This window comes from Podarcis filfolensis (assembly GCF_964270895.1).
Source record: "Podarcis filfolensis genome assembly, chromosome: 17".
Lineage (NCBI taxonomy): Eukaryota > Metazoa > Chordata > Lepidosauria > Squamata > Lacertidae > Podarcis > Podarcis filfolensis.
Window position 1 is genome coordinate 38,032,908 of NC_139621.1, and position 19,237 is coordinate 38,052,144.

A 19,237-nucleotide genomic window follows, 5' to 3' on the forward strand; every position below is an offset into this window, starting at 1 on the left:
TATTGTTCGTTGTGACACATGATGTAAATGTGCTATAAATCCAGCAGTCCACCATCCAAATGTCCTGTTGTAAACTTACCTCAGAAGTCAGTATCTCTGTTTCATCTAAAATACGGGGATGAGAATAATACTGACCTACTTTATAGGGCTGTTGTAAGATTTAATAAAAACATATGAGAAGCATTTAGAATACAGTGGTACCTCAGGTTACATACGCTTCAGGTTACATACGCTTCATGTTACAGACTCTGCTAACCCAGAAATAGTGCTTCAGGTTAAGAACTTTGCTTCAGGATGAGAACAGAAATCGTGCTCCGGCGGTACGGCAGCAGCAGGAGGCCCCATTAGCTAAAGGTGTGCTTCAGGTTAAGAACAGTTTCAGGTTAAGTACGGACCTCCGGAACGAATTAAGTACTTAACCTGAGGTACCACTGTACCAGTCTACAGGGTTACAGACATGCTAAACGTTGTTCTCAAACTCTCCTTGTAGCACACATGGCAAGTTAAGACAAAGATTTGATTTGCGATGTTTCTCATTTTTATTGCAAAGCAACTGTACGAACACAGTGTTCATGTGCAGTGAATTTCACAAACGTGTAATGCGAGTTCTGATCAGAAGTCTCATCTCGGCCCAGAGTTTTGCAATCTGCATTTCATTACTTCACAGTTTGTTCATTTCTAAGTATTTCAGAAGCTAGAATTTCAACCACGGAGTATGTGATTAGTCATGGTCACATCAAGTGAAGCATTTTAGTGGCTTAACCACATGCTGTGAAAAGTGGTGTAGTTGGCAGAGTATTGGCCTTACACTGAGGAGGGCAATCTCAACTTTCATTTGTAAAATGGGGATATTAATAATCTATCACCTAAGGCTGTAGTAGAAATGAAATAAATACCATAAAGCACTTTCAACATTAATGCAGTGCTCTAAACATAACGAAATGAAAATTATGAATGTAATGTATGCAAAGTACAGTATACTAAAATAATCAACCATAAAAAAACGCAGTGAGAATTCAGACATGATTTATGGCAAAATATATGAGTTGTTGTTGGTTTTTTTTAAAAAAAATCAGGTATAATCAATACCTTCTGTTCTCTTCACAGGGCTACAATTTCCAGAGTTCCTTGGGAAGAGGGACTGACTGTTAAATCACTTTGAGAGCCGTAGCTCTGTGAGAGAAATCGGCGTCTCCCAACAACTCTCAGCCCCTAAACAAACTACAATTCCCAGGATTCTTTGCGGGGAAGCCATGCCTGTTGAAATGACATGAAACCACTTTATGTGTACGGTGCTCATGCGGCTCCAGAGCCAGACAACTGTGAGGAAGCCACATGGACCAGCTCCACTCCCATCTGCCAGCCATTCCCCAACCTCCAGCCATGTGAAGTGCCCTTGTGTGCATATGGATGTGTGTGAATAAAGCACCTCCACAGAGGGTTGCTGTGTGCATATAGAATCATAGAGTCCAACCCCCTTGCAATGCAGGAATCTCAGCTAAAGCATCCATGATAGATGGCCATCCAACTTCTAGGTCCACAAACTCCCAAGGGGAACCCTTCCACTGCCAAACACCTTCTGCCGTCAGAAAGTTCTTCCCAATGTTTAGTTGGAATTTCCTTTCTTGTAACTTGAAGCCGCCTGCCAACCTAGCAGTTCGAAAGCACGTCAAAGTGCAAGTAGATAAATAGGTACCACTCTGGCGGGAAGGTAAATGGCGTTTCTGTGCGCTGCTCTGGTTTCGCCAGAAGTGGCTTAGTCATGCTGGCCACATGACTCGGAAGCTGTACGCCGGCTCCCTCGGCCAATAAAGCGAGATGAGCGCCGCAACCCCGGAGTCAGCCACGACTGGACCTAATGGTCAGGGGTCCCTTTACCTTTACCTGTTTAACTTGAAGCCAGAGCAGGAGAAAACAAGTTTGCTCCGTCTTCCATGTGACAGCCCTTTGGATATTTGAAGATGGCTCTCATATCTCTTCTTCTCATAGTTCGTAAACACATGGACAGCAGGGGCAGCAGCAGTGGGGCGGGACTAACCTGTGCAGCCCTCTCATGTGGAGTTCATGTATGGATACCCCTCAGACCTATGTAGCAGCATATGTAGAAGCCACACTGCAGGGACGCCCATGTGACTCTTTTAACTTCAGGGGCGTGGATTTGAGCCCCGTGTCGGGCAAAATATTCCTGCATTGCAGCGGGTTGAGCTAGATGACCCTCATTGTCCCTTCCAAATCTACGGTTCTGTGATTCTAAGGAGCTGAAGGACGTGGCAAGCTGAGGTGGCAGAATTCTGAATTACCATATTTTTCCATCTACAAGACGCCCCCATGTATAAGACGCCCGCTATTTTGGGGGACTCCGATTTAAGAAAATGGGGAGAGATCTATCCATGTATAAGACGACCCCAAATTTTGGACATTATTTTTTAGGGGGGAAACCTAGTCCTATACACGGAAAAATACGGTATTTCTGAGTGAAGGCAGGGGGTTATGATTATGAATGCACCATCATGTTAATAATCTTCCTGCATATATTTTCTGTTTGGGAAATTTTTATACAGAGAAGGATTCAAAATACGGCCCAGTCACCTTTATTTTGTAAAGGCGCAAGTCAGAATTCCACCATATCGGCTGGCCACTCTACCTTTGAATAATGTGTGGAAGGGTGATGGGAACCTGTGACTTGTCCAAATATTATTATTTTTATTAAATTTGCATACTGCCCTATATCCACAGTTCTCAGGGCATAAAATCACAATATAAAATGTTGGACTCCAACGCCCATCAGCCAGCAGTCAAGCATGATGGGAGTTGTAGTCCATCAGCATATGGCAGGTCACTGCTTCCCCTCCCCTGGATTAGAAAACCCCATACCTTTTGGAGGGACAGATTCAGGTTTGGCCTATACAAGGAACAGAATGAGGCAATAAGAACCCTGAGGTTAACTGTACCACTTCAGAATGCAGATGGGAAATTCCATTTTTAGTTCAGTGGCATGAGTTATTTATTTATTTATTTTTAAAGCCAAGCAAGCCACCTTGTGAGTAAAATAACTTGGCAAATGAGGTGAATGTTTCTAGTCTAGCCTGTTTCCCGCTGTTCTAACTTTCAGGGAGCTTTTAATGTATAAGGTGAACGTTTCTAGTCTAGCCTGTTTCCTGCTGTTTCAACTTTCAGGGAGCTTTTGATGTAAGGGAGAATTCAAAAAGATCTCCCATCGGCTACATTTGTAGACCTGACTTAACTATATAGCAAATGGAAGTGACATTATTTAGTCAGTCAGTCATCAGTCAACCTTTAGCCAAAAGATGCAATTGGGACCCACTTCTTATTTTAAAACTGGTTATTTTGTGCATGTGGTAGTAGTGCTTTTGTAGCAACCAAGCTTAGACCATGCTCCAACTCAAAAATGGTTCCTGGCCCACTAGATGCCAACTAATGGCTGCGTGTAGGTATTAAGCTTAATTGTTGCTTTTAATTGTGTGTGCAAGTTGCCTGGAAACATTTTGAAATTGGGTGCCAAAGAAATCAAATAATTAATAATAATGTTCCAAGGTTTCTTGTTTCCTAGGCCCCAGGGATTTTAAATCTTCCTTCTCTGGCTCTTATGATGACTTATAATCTTGTGACTTTCCTTCAACCAGTCCGTTTTGTTTATGTCCTTTCTAGAAAAGTTGCATCTTCTTCTCCATGATTTCTTAGGGGTTTTATTTCCATATGTCTCTTTTCCCCCCTGAACAATAAATGTGAAATTGTTATTCATGTGTATTTTGGGGGTGGGAGTGCCTGACATTTCCCCTCCAGGAAACGCTTTTGTTATGGGAAAACTACATTAACATGCAGTTCCTGGAGAAATGCTGTCTTTCTCCCTGCTATCACTTTTTGTGTGACTACCAGGTAGAATATGACTGAACAAGTTTCATGGCTATCTCTTGGACCTGCCACCATGCAACATTGGTGGGGATGAGTGGCGTAACACCTGTGTATTTTGTACCATTCTAAAATTAAGCAAAATTAAACTTCTTCTTCCTCTTCTTCTTCTTCTTCTTCTTCTTCTTCTTCTTCTTCTTCTTCTTCTTCTTCTTCTTCCTTATTTAGATGTGGGGTTGCCAGCATGTGGCCATCCAGATTTTGTTGGAGTACAACTCCCATTAGCCTCAGCTGGCATGTTCATCGATCAGGGATAATGGGAGTCGTGTGTTAGGGGATGGATCTCTGATAGGGATGCGGGTGGCGCTGTGGGTTAAACCACAGAGCCTAGGGCTTGCCGATCAGAAGGTCGGTGGTTCGGATCCCTGTGAGCTCCCATTGCTCGGTCCCTGCTCCTGCCCACCTAGCAGTTCGAAAGCACGTCAAAGTGCAAGTAGATAAATAGGTACTGCTCCAGCGGGAAGGTAAATGGCATTTCCGTGCACTGCTTTGGTTGGCCAGAAGTGGTTTAGTCATGCTGGCCACATGACCCAGAAGCTGTACACCGGCTCCCTCGGCCAATAAAGCGAGACGAGCGCCGCAACCCCAGAGTCGGTCACGACTGGACCCAATGGTCAGGGGTCCCTTTACCTTTTTAGTACTTCTGATGGAGGACACACTGTGCTCCTCCTGGTGGTTTGTTTGTCCACCCTTGGTCCCCACCCTGAACTCAGCTCTCTCCCAGAAGCTGTCAGCATGCAACAGTGGCCACACCCTGGGAAACAGCTTCAAATGGCCAGCTAAACCAGGTGAGGATAGCTGATGGATCTCAAACCCTTGGTGAGTTAGGGACTTCCCCTGCATGCAAAGACAGGCTCTAGTGGATTTAGTGGACAAGACCAATAGTGGGCCCAGCACTCAAGAACAGGCTTCCTCAACCTCGGCCCTCCAGATGTTTTGGGACTACAATTCCCATCATCCCTGACTACTGGTCCTGCTAGCTAGGGATCATGGGAGTTGTAGGCCCAAAACATCTGGAGGGCCGAGGTTGAGGAAGCCTGGCTTAACCCCACACAAATCCAGAGTGGAGTCCCTAAGAGTGCAACTGGGTAAATATTTGAAGGAAAATGCAATTCCTCCCCACCAAAGTCCCTGTTGTCCCAAGAGGGGATGATTTGTGCCCCCTCTGCAAAGGTCTTGCTGGTTGCAGCTCTTTTCCTTCAGGATCCATTTGGTTGCATGAAAAAGGGGCCGCACTCCTGAAAGCTCTTTGAGAAAGAAGGGCAGCAAAACAGTAAGCTCCCATAGCTGGCAGCCTTGAATGTCCAAAACCCTTTGACAAGTTAAATGACAAGAACTGCCAAATCTTAGGGCGGGGATCATTAGCATTAGTGGCGCGTCTGAAGGCATCCTTGAATTGGCTCAGTTTATTACACCTCGTACTGCGTGCCCACCTCCTCCGTGGTGCCAGCCATCGCTACTTCTGCACAGGCTCCTTCCCTCGTCCTTGCCTTTTTCCAGAGCACAGTGTTTGCTCGGAATCCAGTTCCTACGGGATCCGATCCGTCTCTTCCTTCCTTTCCCCCGCTCCTAGATTCTGTTGCTCCTGAGTCTTGCCTTGCCAAAAAAAGCTCCAGGCATCTCCCATTCCTTTGTACTGGGGATTGAGAGGGGAGGAGAAATGGCAGGAAAGCTGGGAAGAGAAAGGAGGAGGGGGGAGCGTTGGGGGCAGGGGGCTTGGGGAGGAGGGGGAGGCAGGCAGCCAGGAGGACCTCAGCTCTAACCACAGCCATTTCGGAGCGTCTGTAGCCGGAGACAGATTAATATTCTTCCCCATTTTGTCGTTCTCTTCCGAACTCCCTTCTCGTTCTCGTTTGAAGGGGTCTCCCTTGAAACCACCACTGCCCCCCATCCTCCCAGATTTGCACGTATGCTCTGGAAGGAAGAGAGAGATGGCATAGCCGTCCGCGGAAAGGTGCCGCTCGCGAGCTTTACGCAGCCCCGATCCTATAGACATCTTGCAGAGCCTTGGCAGCAAACGCTCTGCAGCCCAGTGGGAAACTTTCACGGAGCTGGGTACCCTCAATGCGACACCCCCCCACTCCGGCACAGTATGCAGCGCCAAAACATGTGGGTCCATAGGAGCCAGTTCATAGGGGCCGAGGTACCTTCACCCAACCCCAATAAAATATTGGAGGGGGCTGCCCCCCCCCCAAGTTGATGGCTATTGCCATCCAAATAGTGTGCGCGCGCGCACCGTGTCATGTGATCGATTATGTGGGGCGGGACTTACCTGGGCCCCCCAATATTTTATTCAAGTTGGCACCCCTGTGTGGGTCAGTACTGCGCGCAATGGGGGGGTGAAGGCCTGAGAGAAGGCCTCGTATCCTTGGGCACCCCATCACCCCGTTCCCCTGCACCCGTCCGCCTCCATTTCTCTCCCGCGATCTCGCCTTTGCTCGCACCAACCCCTTCCCCCTCCAGCCCCACCGCCTCGCCTTTTAAAAAGCGTTATATAACATGTCCCGACTCCTGCGCCCTCGCCATCGTTTTGCTTTAAGGCGCAAACAGTTTTTTCCCCCCTGCTGGCGAGCGGCGGGTGCAATCGATGCGCTCTTGCGCGGAGAGGGAGAGGGTGTTGTTGGAAAGAGAGGGGTGGGGGAGAGGGAGAGAGAGAGAGAGAGGGAGGGAGGGGAGGGGGCTGCTTGCGCGTACTGGGCTCTTCGGAAATGGGAGGTGGCCAAGGCGGCAGGCGGCGGGCGGGCGCTGCGATGGGCGAGCGCGCAGGCACGGGCGGCGGCGCCTGAACCCGGAGGCGGGGGGGGGGGCGCCGCCGACAGACGCCACTCGGAGGCTGGAGGTACGGCGGGGGAGGGGGGGTGCGATTCTGTTTTCCCGCTCCCCCATCTTTGAAGTCCCGGGGAGAAAAAGGAAGAGGAGGAGGGAGGGAGGGGAAGACGGAGTTGTGCAGCTGCCGCCGCCGCTGCTACAGCTGGCTCTCCGAGCCTCTCCTGCGCCTCCTTCTCCTTCGTTCCCCCCTTCATTCGACCTCGCTGCCGGAGCCCGGTAAGTGCGAGGAGCCCGGGAGCCCCATCTCTCTCGCCTGCTCGGCATCCATTCGACACCGATCGTGCGTTTTGGGGCGAGGGAGGTGGGACGGCGAGCGGGCTGGCGGGCGCCTGGCCATCTCTTCTCATTCTCTCTCCGTAGAGGAGGATGGTTGCGGAGAGGAGGGCGCGAAGTAGGGAAGGGGGTTGTCAGAAAGCAGGAGGGATCGGGCGACAGGAGCCCCACGCGCAGGAGAGAAGGTACCCCCACCCACCCTAGCCCGGGAGGTCGTGGTTTAAAAGGCACCCGAGCGCGAGCGAGCGCGCGCGCGCACAAACACACCACTGCCCAGGCTCTTGGCGACTCCCGTCCCCATAAGAGCGCTGGCTCTGCGGAAGAGATCTTTTAGGGAGCCCCTAAGAAACGCCTCCCCGAAGCAGAGATGGCCAACTCCACGGTGGAGCCCCGTGGAACAAGTCCACTCCCTGCGCCGGATCCGTGGGGCCTGACAGTAGAAGACGCCTAGAACCCCCGGCAGAGTAACCCCTTGATGATGCAGAACCTCCAGGAGAACCCCAAAGAGAACATCCATCCCCCCCCAGCTTAATTCTACCCCTTCACCCAAGCTGCATTCTGCCATAGGAGATCCCCTATTAATCTAGAAGCTCCACTAGACCTCATAGAACCGATTCCTGCAGCCCGGCCAGAGAGCCAGGAGTCTGACATTCCAGTGTGTCCTTCTGGAGAGTTATAGTCTAGTAGCGCTATTCCTGGGTGGGGGGTGACAAGGAGGGTGCCTCTTATGAAGGGCAACGTCTGGTGCTTCACACCCTCCACGGAGTAGATGGGTCCTGTAAAAACCTTACCGCGCATTTTGCTTATTTGTGCAAATGAATGGAGACTGGAATGTGCAGGCGAGGCCACAGCACCTCCCAAGCTGTGGTCTTTTCCGTGGAAGGTGGCTTCTGTTCAGTCTTTTAAGTGACAGCAGGAGGACTTCTCAATCTCTCCTCTTGGAAGAAGGTTTCACGTTTCATAGAACAGGCAACCCTGAAAGGCCGCGATCCAGTAGAACATTAAGGAGATGTTGCTTCTCTCCAGAGCCACCCCCCAGTACGTCATGCACCTAGCGAGAGAACCCAGTGACTGGAGGCGCCTTCTCAACTCTAATAATACTTAACAGTTCTGAGGCGCTATAGCGCTTCACGGACAACAGTCCAGCAAAGTAGGCCGCTTTTCTTGCTTTACAAATTGGAGGTGGGAGGTGAAGGATGAGGTGGTGGCGTCTTGCCTAAGTCTACCTAGTGAATTCCAAGATGAGGCAAAATTTGAACATTAGGCTTCCTGGCTCAGTACCTGGGGGGGGGGGAGAGAGAGAGAGAGAGAGAGAGAGAGAGAGAGAGAGAGAGAGAGAAGGCTTACATCAGTAGACAAGATGGAAGCTACTGCTCTAGGTGTTTCTTCTCCAGTTGTCCTACAGACACATCCACAAGACTGCAGACAAGAGACCTCCCACTTTTCTTAGTCCGTATAGTCCAGAAAACAGTCAAGGTTGCAATCCATTGAAATTAATGAGTCTGAGTTAGTTATGTCCAATAATTTCTATGGGACTACTCTGGGAGTAGGATACACTCAATACGGCCATCAGTCTTTTTCTCTCCCCCCTCCCACACTTGCATTCCCCTGAGCTTCTTCAAATGCCACGCAAAATAGGACCAGTCTTGACAACCATGGCTGGGAGAGGCACATCTTCTACTAAGTTAAAGTATCTTGTCAGTTGGTGTGCTTTTTTTCTAATGCCGTTGTACTCGCTCTCCTGCGTTCTCTCTCGCTCGATGTCTCTGTGTGTACAATATATGTATGCAATATTGTGTATATGTATGTGTATATGTGGGTTGGGTGGGTGAATAAGAATGGGCACTAGGAAAAATGGTTTCCCCTTATTCCCTATTCCTCCTTATGTCTTCTTCTTGTTATTGCTATCCCATCCTTGCAGTAATGTCATGGAATCATTTTAGGGAACATGGGAGCGGGGATGGAATGATGGAAACTGGGAGGAATCGCAGGGAAACAGGAAACGGACAGAGATCTCTCTAGGTGTTTTGGTGCTGTGGTTGGAGTTGTTTCGAGAAAAGATATCAATCAGTTGGATATGTGGGGATGCAACCTCAGGGTTAGGCAAGATGATCCACTGGATTTATTCCAACTCAGGAGCTCCACGGATATACATAGCGGATATTTCTTCTTTCCCTGTCCCCTGTCACTGGATAGTTTCCATGGCTTAGTTGCTCTACCAGGAATGCTTCTGTGGAGAGATGACAATGGGCATCGCTTGATATCTAGTAGTTTTTAAAAGATGGGCATCATTTGGCCTGGCCGTAGTCGGCTTTGTTTTAAGAATACTGGGAAACGTGTTATCAGTGGAGTCTCTGTTATGCTTTCTAGACTGTATTAGAGGAAGGACTCAGCGGTAGAGATGCAGAAGTACCTATTTCCAATCTCTAGTTTCTCCAGGTAACGCTAGGGAAAAAATCCTGTCAAATCCCAGAATGTAGACAGTAATAACCTAGATGGGCTGTTGGCTCGACTTCGTACAAGACAGCTTCCTACATTTCTATTAGCGAGCAGAAGTGATGGATTTGAAGCAAAACATTGCTTTGTTATATGCAAGGCCTCAGATTCAGTCACTGTCACCTCCACTGTAAAGCATCTAGACCTTAAATAGCCACTGATAGCGTTACTGAGCTAGGTAGCTTCATGGCCTGGTGCAATAGATCAATGGCCTGACTGCATGTATTGTGGATATTCAAATAATAATGCCAATGGGACAGTTCAGGTGTAATTGGTATAAGATCTATGGACCGTATCAGGATTTATTTGCCACCGTATCAGGACTTTTTGCATTGTTCCGGGGGTGGGGGGGGGAGGGAAGGATAAACAGCTCCAGAGAAGATGGAGCCTTCGTTTGCCTACCTCTGGCTTAACTGATACCCATACAGAAGGCTGAGCTGCCATTGGGCTTGGCCATTATTATCTTGCCATTTCAGAACAATATACATTTGTGGTTGGTTCTACTGCATTCTAGTAACCACATTTCTTTGTGGAAAAGGGGTTCCACAGAAATTGAACTGGAAATAGATTTCACTGGATTTACCTATCTTTCCTCCCCACTGAGACCAGTGCTAGAAAAAGACATTGTAATATCATTGTGAAAATTCTTCTTATTTTAAATAAAAATAATGTTATGTCTGTCAGCCTGTTAACTTCAGTAATGACTCTCAGTCCAGAGGTGTGTCTTGGATTTATCCATTATTTCCTTCCATTTTACTTCTGATAGTTAGGGAATGAATGGGGAGGAGATCTTCTAGCTGCTGAGTAGCGTTTACGATGCTGAAATGTAAAATAATGTGCCCCTTTGAAGGAAAGTAGCACCATAATGGCATTTTTAAAATTATTAACATTTTTATCCCGCCTTAGAGTCCCAGTGGAACCCTCAAGACATCTCACAAGGAAACGGTCAAAGTCACAGCTTTTAAAATTAACAACCATCTCATAAAACTATTATAAAAAGAATGTGCCATACAACCTATACATTAGACAAGGGAAAAAACAGTCGCGATATGTTTTATTTATTTAATTCATTCATTGCATTTATGATACTGAATCCTGCCCTTCCTTCAAGGTGCTCAGGGTGTTAACCCAAGAACCCTGGGAGGCAGGTTAGACTCAGACGTCATTACTTTCCCAAGTTTGACCTGTGAGCTTTGCAGCGTGAGTGGAAATTTGGACCCCCAACTTGTCTGAAATATATTTTGAGAAGTTTAAAGCAAACATTTTAAAATTAAGAAAGAATAAAGCAATACAGTGGTACCTCGGGTTACATATGCTTCAGGTTACATACGCTTCAGGTTACATACTCCGCTAAGCCAGAAATAGTGCTTCAGGTTAAGAACTTTGCTTCAGGTTGAGAACAGAAATCGTGCTCCGGCGGCGCGGCAGCAGTGGGAGGCCCCATTAGCTAAAGTGGTGCTTCAGGCTAAGAACAGTTTCAGGTTAAGTACGGACCTCCGGAACGAATTAAGTACTTAACCCGAGGTACCATTGTAGAAATAGGAACAGAGTATCTCCCCTAAAGATCTGAACACAGGGTAAAGTTCATATTGGCCACCAAGCTTGAAGAAAAGGCAGGGAAGACTGAACTGAGAGAAGGAAAATATGTTTTCCTGTAGATGTAGCATCACTTTTATTTAGTTTTGCCTTTTCACAGACTTGTGATTTGCCATAGAACAAGGGTGGCAAATGTGATGTTGCTAAGTTGATGATGGACTACAACTCCTATCATCCCTGGTCATGCTGACTGGGGCTGATGGGAATTGGAGTCCGACAGAATGTGGAGGGAGCCACATTGGTTACTACTGCTATAGAGTGTGCTTGAAACCCCATTTTAATGGTAGACTGTTTCCAGAAGGGACACAGAAGCATGGCAGCTGCTCTTAGTTGTTTGTGTCTGTGTGAATGTACAAAATGACTTGTCAGAATGTGGCCAGTTTGGGCCAGTTCAACTGACAGGACTTCTGCAGTCTCTGTCGGACAGGCTGTTCTTTGAGTTCTGTTCATTATGCTTTATTAATCCGTTTCTTGGGTGAAGGGCACAGAATGGAGTGCAGGAATCGAGGGGCTTAACCAAAGGGAGCCCTGCAAAACCTCAGAAACCTGGGTCACAGAAAGACCCAGAATCAGCCACTTCTTCTCCAAAGACCCAAACATAACATTGGTTTTCAGTTTAACTTATATCAGGCCTGCACAACTGGTGATCCACCAAGCTGAACACAGCCAACCAGCCATGTATGGGAGCCCACTAAGTTGAGAAATCTTTTGTTGTCATTGTTGCTTGGATTCTTTTGCTTTGGGGATCACAAAAACAGAGATGGGGTTGGGAAGGTCCTGGTGGGCTCCAATAGGTGTCTGGTCTGCTGCGGTTGGCTTGGGAGCTCAGAAATTGTGCTAGTCTTGATTTCTAGAGAACAGTGTGTGAAAGCTAGTGACTTAAGGTAAAGGGACCCCTGACCATTAGGTCCTGTCGTGGCCGACTCTGGGGTTGCGGCGCTCATTTCGCTTTATTGGCCGAGGGAGCTGGCGTACAGCTTCTGGGTCATGTGGCCAGCATGACTAAGCCACTTCTGGTGAACCAGAGCAGCACACGGAAACGCCATTTACCTTCCCGCCGGAGTGGTATCTATTAATCTACTTGCACTTTTTGGCGTGCTTTCAAACTGCTGGGTTGGCAGGAGCAGGGACCGAGCAACGGGAGCTCACCGCATCGTGGGGATTCGAACCACCGACCTTCTGATCGGCAAGTCCTAGGCTCTGTGGTTTAACCCACAGCACCACCTGCGTCCCTAGTGACTTAGTGAGTAGTTTTTACCCACTCCCCACTCATCTTTCATTACTCTTTGCCACTCCCGTTGCACCAAAGTTTCTTGGGAATGGCTGTGGCAGGTCTAAGTCTTTAAACACAGATTTGCCTGAAACTTGTATAAGATGAGGATGGCTGGAAGTATAATATAGAGCACCTAAGGGTCACCTGGGAGGTGAGGCTGAACTTCTCCACTCACTTTCTCTCTGCAGCTCATTTTCTCTTGCCCTGCCTACTTGCTTTCTTCCAGCGAGACTCGTTTCCAGTACAGTCATACCTTGGGTTGAAGTAGCTTCAGAATAAGTATTTTCAGGTTGCGCGCTGTGGCGACCCGCAAGTAACGGAGCACGTTACTTCCGGGTTTTGTCGCTCGTGCATGTGCAGACGGTCAAAATGACATCATGCCCATGTGCAGAAGTGGTGGTTCGCAACCCGTGCATGCGCAGACACAGGGACACGGGTTACGTTCACTTCTGGATGCGAACGGGGCTCCGGAATGGATCCCATTCACATCCAGAGGTACCACTGTACTGGAATCCAGTGGGGGGCGGGCTTCTGGGGATAGATTGGGGAGGGTGAAGGTTCAATATCCTTACCCCAGAGTGACTGGGGCAACCCAGATGGTCAGAGTATGAGTAATAAATTATATTATTATTATTATTATTATTATTATTATTATTATTATTATTATTCTGCTGCTGCTGCTGCTGCTTCTGCTGCAGCACTTTAAATCATTCCCACCACATATGCATACATGCATTAGATGTGAAGTGAGCAGCCCCCTTGTTTGTCAGAAGAAGAAGAAGGAGACGAGGAGTTTGGATTTGATATCCCACTTTATCACTACCCTAAGGAGTCTCAAAGTGGCTAACATTCTCCTTTCCCTTCCTCCCCCACAACAAACACTCTGTGGCTCTGTTATTATCACATGAAATTTTGGACTCCTTCCCTGCCTCTTTGCATTCGATAAGATCTGTGTCCCAGCTATGTAAATCACGGTACATCATACGATTTAGTGGTACGGTCCCATTGGCTGTGTGAAGACACCATGCTTGGAGATTTCTGGGTTGGTGCCTGGATCTGCTAACATCCTTCAAAGCCTTTCTAGGTGGGTGGATTGGAAAAGGCATTGGGTCTCTTTCCACCTCCACCCCCCTTTGTTTGCCATTTGAAGCTGCAAAAACCTATCCAATTGCTTTCTTGTAGTAAGACCAGGAGTAGTTTGTGACATGCTGGATTGTCCTTTCGTTCTGCGTTGGGCAGAGTGGATAAATGGGAGCCAGAAACTGTCAGGGTGTCTGTCCGTCCCCCTGCCCCATATTCCTTATCACGATATGGAGTTACATTTTGTTCCTCCTACCAGTTTTGCAGCTCCTTCCAGTTCTATAGGATCAAGCTAAGCCCTTTCCTGTCTGGGTCTCTCCACATGTTTTGAACTACAACTCCCATTAGCCACCAGTCAAGCACAGCAGTGCTTGCTGGGACTGATGAGAGTTGGCATTGCAAACCTCTGGAGGGCCATGGTTGAGGAAGGCAGAGGTATACAGTTTGAATACGTAAAATATGTATTTATTTATTTTATGCGTCACCAGGTGTGAAGGCAGTAGCTGCAAAGTGACGATTCAGGTTTCAGAGATGCATGGCATTATTCCTTGCCACACTGCATGCATGTACACTGTCATTGCAGTGTGTGAGGCTGTAACTGACGGCAGATTGACGTGTGCATGCATGTTTGTGTGTGACACCTAATTACCCAGCACCAGGCAACTCACAACAGAACGTGGCTCTGCCGAATTGTCTTCAAGGCAATGGGAGGTGACACAAAACCTCTCCATGCTGTTTCATCGGTGTTGACTCATTCACACATGCTTGTTCATACTGACGTGATGCTCTCTGCTCACGCACAAACAGCCCCTGAACTTCTGCCATAACATTCCTGGCTGTGGGCATGCCCGTGGTTTCCCAAGGTGTGGCCCTCAGGCTATGGGGTGTGTGGGTGTGTGAATGTGTGTCATACACATGGTTCTGCCAAATTACAGGTTGGTTACAGACCTATAGAAAGGTAATGTTCCCCAGGGACTCCAAAAGGCCGCTATAGCCATATTACATGTGCTGCAAAAGGGTATGATAGAGAGGGATTATCTGGGTGGAATTCAGTGCTGCACAAGGGAGATTGTTCCATTCGTGCAAGCTTTTCTGGGTACCCCGACAGAAAAATCTCCCCTCACTTCCTGCAGCAGACTGTTCCACAGGTTCTTCTGTCCCTCCAGAGTGGATTTGGGGGGAGATGGCAGGGGAAGAAAGAGGAAGAACCAGTTGTACTAATAGGAGGTTTTGCACTGGTTTTTGCTAGCAGGATGGGTTCCTTGATGTGCCTACATACCGTATTTTTTGCTCTATAAGACTCACTTTTCCCTCCTAAAAAGTAAGGGGAAATGTGTGTGCGTCTTATGGAGCGAATGCAGGCTGTGCAGCTATCCCAGAAGCCAGAACAGCAAGAGGGATTGCTGATTTCACTGCATAGCGATCCCTCTTGCTGTTCTTGCTTCTGAGATTCAGAATATATTTTTTTCTTGTTTTCCTCCTCCAAAAACTAGGTGCGTCTTGTGGTCTGGTACGTCTTATAGAGCGAAAAATACAGTATTTTGAAATGCTAGCACGCAGGAGAAGATGTTTCAGTGGTTAGAAGTGGTCTGTTGGCCTACCAACTTTGGGAAAGGGCCTGATAAGTTTTTCATGTGACTGTCCGGTGGCACGGCACACCATTTGACTGCAGATCAAGAGGTCCCTACTTCATCCTGGCTGCGTTTGAAATTAGCCAGGCGTGTTTTGCGACTGAGGCAGGTCCAATTGTGACCACGTGGAGATCTCTGGATGCCAGGCTGGTGCCTGGGAAAAGCAAAATGTCGCTTAAGAGAAGGACCTGAAATATTTTCCTTGAAGCTTGATTTTGTTTTATTCTGGATTATTTTATTTGATGTTTCAGTGTGTTGTAAACCACTTTGAGATTTGTTCTTTAAAATCTAAGTTGGTGTAGAAATGGAAAGCTGTCTTGCCCCAAAGTGGCAACTTAGACATTCCATTTTGGCGACTGCGACCTTGGTTTAAGGAGCCATTTGACACCTAGCTTATATATCTGAGTTTCTCACACTGTTCTGTATGTTGCAGGAAATAGACCGTGACCTTCCAAAATAGCTCAAAGCGAGCTTAGTTAACGTGAAACACATTTTCTTGCTTAGCATTAATGAACTGCTGTATTTCTGAGTGTGAATGTTTTCCGTGTGAAAAGGGGAATACTGCTAAGCACCACTAGGAGCTGCGAACTGTTCTGCAACCCAGAATATCTGTTATATTTTCATTTTTCAAAAACTCTGCATGATGCAAAATGATCCTAGTTTTTTTATAGCACGAGCCTAAGGATGCTTGCTTAGAAGCAAGTCCTATTGCGTTCAGTGGAAATTACTCCCAAGTAGGGGTATTCAGCCTAACATTAGATTTTAAACGACAAATCTGTTAATCTGTTTCTTGTCATTTTACCTTTTCAAAATTCTCAAATTATTGTAGTTAATTCTTCTTTGTTTTCTTACAATCAAGCGGTTTACAGATTTTGTGAAATAAGTGAGAAATTGATAACTCCTTCCCACCCACAAATTTGCTTGAGTGCATCTCCAGGATACTGAATAGCAATATGTACACATTTAAACTCATTCCTTCATGAAATTCTCTTGTGCATCTCACATTAAAGGGAACATACAGGAGCTGTGCAAGAGCAGCGCTATATTCTAACATGTATCCCATTCACTTCAATGGGACTTGCAGAAGAGAATGCCCTATTTCTACTGGATTGTTCTGTGCTGTAAATGTTAGGGGCCCAATAATAAAAAATACAGGTTAAATGAACAATACTTTCCTCTTTAAAATTTCCAGGGAAATGGCAGAAATTGGAATAAAGGTAAAGCGACCCCTGACCATTAGGTCCAGTCGTGACCAACTCTGGGGTTGCGGCGCTCATCTCGCTTTATTGAGCCGGCGTACAGCTTCCGGGTCACGTGGCCAGCACGACTAAGCCGCTTCTGGCGAACCAGAGCAGCGCACAGAAATGCCATTTACCTTCCCGCCGGAGCGGTACCTATTTATCTACTTGCACTTGTGTGCTTTCGTACTGCTAGGTTGGCAGGAGCAGAGACCGAGCAACGGGAGCTCACCCCGTCACAGGAATTCGAACCGCCAACCTTCTGATCGGCAAGTCCTAGGCTCTGTGGTTTAGACCACAGCGCCGCCCGCGTCCCTGAAATTGGAATAGTATCCGTCAATTCTGAATTCTGTTACTGTGACATAGAATGATAAGAATTAAACTAAGATTGTGGAATTGTATGGAGGAAAAGTTTCCCAGGTGTCTTAAACCGCAGTTTCTCTGCCTGACTTTAGTGTTACGATTCCATCAAGGCACATAACTCTTTTTAGCGTTACGTAAACAGGAAAAAAAGTCCCTGCCCCAAAGAGCTTAAAACCTACGGTATATTTTGACCGTGGGAAAGACATAAAGGGAGGGGAGGGAGAGGCAACGTTGCTTGGGGAACCAGGGTAATATGAAAAAGTTCCCTTATACTATACGGTGTTCTGGTTCATGTTTGGATTAGGAGCTGGGGCACCAGTGTTAAAATCTCTACCTATGAAGCTCACTGAGTGACCATGGGCCAGTCACAGCTACTCTCAATCTAACCTACCTCACAGGGTTGCTGTGAGCATCAACATGGGAAGGCGTGGAATATGTATTTTTATTTATTTTCTCAAATTTACAGACCATTTTTCGCCGTAAATGGTCTCATGTGTGCCACTCTAAGCTCCTTGGAGGAAAGGTGGGATAAAGGTAAAGGTAAAGGACCCCTGGATGGTTAAGTCCAGTCAAAGGGGACTATGGGGTTGTGGTGCTCATCTCGCTTTCAGGCCGAGGGAGCCGGCGTTTGTCCGCAGACAGCTTTCTGGGTCATGAGGCCAGCATGACTAAACCGCTTTTGGCGCAATGAAACACCATGATGGAAACCAGAGCGCACAGAAACACCATTTACCTTCCCGCCGCAGTGGTACCTATTTATCTACTTGCACTGGTGTGCTTTCGAACTGCTAGGCTGGCAGGAGCTGGGACAGAGCAACGGGAGCTCACCCCATCGCAGGGATTCGAACCGCCGACCTTCTGATCGGCAAGCCCAAGAGGCTCTGTGGTTTAGACCGCAGCACCACCCTTTTAACACTGTGGTGGGCTAAAAAACAACAACATGGGGTAGATGGGTGGGTGACATAGGGATTTCCAGGCATGAGGAAGTGGCAGAAAGCAAGGAACAGAAATTTAAGTTCTGCTGATGCGAAAGAGGCTTCTTCTGTCTCCATGGTGCTGATGTTGCGGGCATATTCTTATACCTAAAACTGGGGGGGGGGGTCTTTGATTAGAGAACTATTTTGAAGTGAAAACTTGGGGGTGGGGGACGACACAGAAGCAGCTATGTGTCCTAACAAATCCACATTTGCGGAGGTGCCAGTCAGTGCTGACATGGGGCAGTTTTCCGTGGAATGAAGTGGCAATGTGGCAAGGAGCTTCTGAAAGCTTCACTGGTTCTGCTCAGTGTTCGAAATTAGCCAGGCACCTTTTGCCACTGGTGAGGGTCCAGTTGCGGCTATGTGGAGATTTCTGGCCACCAGGTTGGCGACCACAGTTTAAAAACCTCTGCCTTAGTCCATAGTTGCATCATTTCCATTTCCATTTCTGTTATGTACTGAAGTTCTCACCCTGGGCCAGCAGGGGGATACTGTATATAGTTCAGGTCCACATATGCAAATAAGGGATCAAAAGTAACATTCAGTGATTGGATAGTTACAGAAAATGGTTACTGTTGCTTTGTAGTTGAGCTCTATATAAGCAGGCTGGCTGACCCCTTCAGTTCAGTTCTGCTCTGGCCTGTGAATAAACAAGAGCTGTCTAAAGAATCGCTGTGTCGTCTGATATGTTCACCCACAACTTAACTATTTCCATTTCCATTTCCATTTCCATTTCCATTTCCATTTCCATTTCCATTTCCATTTCCATTTCCATTTCCACTATGTGTGTTTGCTTCTCCTTCCTGCATAGTGGGACAAGTGAATTGCTGTAAGAGCAAGCTACAGTCAAGCAATGTAGTTGAGATTGTAGAATTGTAGTGTTGGAAGAAAACATCAAGGGGCATGTAGCCCAACCCCCTGGCGAATAGACATTCCATTGTTGTGGCAATAGTAACCGGGATTTAAAGTGTCATTTGGCCTGATAATAATAAATAATAATAATAATAATAATAATAATAATAATAATAATAATAATATTATTTATACCCCGCCCATCTGGCAGGGTTTCCCACTCTGGGCGGCTCCCAACAGAATATTAAAAACACAATAAAACATCAAACATTAAAAACAAGTCTGCCTCAGAGGTCTTCTAAAAGTCAGATAGTTGTTTCTTTCCTTGACATCTGACGGGAGGGCGTTCCACAGGGCGGGTGCCACTACCGAAAAGGCCCTCTGCCTGGTTCCCTGTAACCTCACTTCTCACAGTGAGGGAACTGCCAGAAGGCCCTCGGAGCTGGACCTCAGTGTCCTGGCTGAATGATGGGGGTGGATACTAATAGGATCTTGCCTATTTTCACACACTAGCAACACATCCTTTCAAATTCTATCCGTGATATTTTATCTGCAAAATCAGAACGGATTTCAGGAACCAAAAAGTTGTATTGAAAAATTTGACTCCCAAGCCGTCTGGCCCCAAAATGGCAACTAGACATTCTGTTTAGGCAATTGTAACCCTGGTTTAAGGAGCCATTTAGCACCTAGCTTTGAGTT

The 19,237-nt window shown here is 47.1% G+C and overlaps 1 protein-coding gene across 3 annotated transcripts in view; it reads left to right on the forward strand.

Moving 5' to 3' along the window:
- The first annotated feature begins 6,697 nt into the window (after positions 1–6,697).
- The window catches only part of ATN1 (atrophin 1), a 31,133-nt gene continuing 18,593 nt past the window's right edge, over positions 6,698–19,237 (forward strand). For 2 of the 3 annotated variants that reach the window (XM_083592901.1, XM_083592903.1), the window contains exon 1: positions 6,698–6,769. The gene's annotated coding sequence lies outside the window, so the exon portion shown is untranslated. Of the gene's footprint in view, positions 6,770–6,795; positions 6,976–19,237 lie in introns of those variants that run through there. The other variant, XM_083592902.1, reaches the window with a different exon arrangement.